We start from the raw sequence: 1,436 nt of genomic DNA on the forward strand, positions 1-1,436 counted from the left end.
GGGGGGGGGGCGGCGAAAGCGGCGAACAGAAGGGCGGACAGAGGGGCGGACAGAGGGGCGGGGGAGGGGCGGACAGAGGGGCGGACAGAGGGGCAGACAGAGGGGCGGGGGAGGGGCGGACAGAGGGGCGGACAGAGGGGCAGACAGAGGGGCAGACAGAGGGGCAGACAGAGGGGCAGACAGAGGGGCGGACGGAGGGGCGGACAGAGGGGCGGACGGAGGGGCGGACAGAGGGGCGGACGGAGGGGGGAGTCGGTGCGGGGGTGGCGGGGCGGCGCCTCTCTCGCGGTGCCCTCCGAGCGAGTCGAGGTAGAGGATGCACCTATTCACAGGCGCAGGTGTGAAGAGACGCTGTTCACAGAGGTAGAGCGAGTCGAGGTAGAGGACGCACGTCTGCTCGCCCTCCTCCGCGCCCGCCAGCGCCTTCTCCTCCTCTTCGCGGGCGCGCTTCTTGCGCCGCTCCTCGCGGATGCTTCCCTTCTTCGGCTTGGCCTCGCCCTCGCCCTCGCTCCCCTCAAGCACGATGCTCCCCCCCGCGGAGCCGGCGCCGCTGCCGGCGCCGCCCGAGCTGCCGCGCGTCGCTCGCCGCTTTGGCCCCGGCTGCTCATCGCCGCCGTCCGCCGTCAGGTCGAGCGTCGCCGCCGTCGGCAGGGCGGCCGCCGCGCGCCGCTTGCCGCTCCGCTGCTGCTGCGCCGCCGCGCTCCCGAGGTCCGAGTCGGTCCACGCGCGCCGCTGCGAGTCGTCGGCCTCCGTCTGCTGCGAGTCGTCCTCGTCGAGGTCGTGCGCCGTCTCCTGGCTGCCGCCGGCCAGCTCGGCGGTCTTGTTGAGCCGCCGCCGCTGCGCCGGCGGAGCGCGCACGGCGGGCTCTTCGCTGAAGCTCCAGCCGTCGCCGGCGGGCCCCTCCCTCCGACCGCGCGGAGGGCGATCAGACTCAAAGTCGTCGCCGTCGCCGTCGTCCTTAGCTTCGTCAAAGAGCTGCTGGGCGTTCGTCCGCCCCTGGGGGCCGCCGCCCTCGAAGCGGTCGACGCTGCGGAGGCTCCCGTCGGTCGGAGATTCTTCGGGCGCGGAGGGGGGCGCCGACGGAGCAGCCTGCAACGGGTCTCGAGAGTGAGGGGCAGGGAGGGGAGGGGGGCAGGGAGGGGGAGGGGGCAGGGAGGGGGGGGGGGCAGGAGGGGGGGGGCAGGGAGGGTGGGGGGGGGGGGCCCCAAAGACATTATTCCCCTCCATTCTCCTTAACAAGGAAAGAGAAACCCCCCCCTTTTTTCTCCCAAATAGATTTAAAAGGGGTTCCCCCACCTCAACACCAATCCGGGGGAGGGGAAAAATGGACCCTCCTTTTAGGGGAACCAGGTGGTTTTTTTTTCCCCAAAAAATAGCCCCCCCCAGGTGAAACAAAAAATCTCCCCTTCAAGAAAACGATCTTCTCTCGCAAAAAA

This window comes from Emiliania huxleyi (genome assembly GCF_000372725.1).
Source record: "Emiliania huxleyi CCMP1516 unplaced genomic scaffold EMIHUscaffold_35, whole genome shotgun sequence".
In the NCBI taxonomy this organism is placed as follows: Eukaryota; Haptophyta; order Isochrysidales; family Noelaerhabdaceae; genus Emiliania; species Emiliania huxleyi.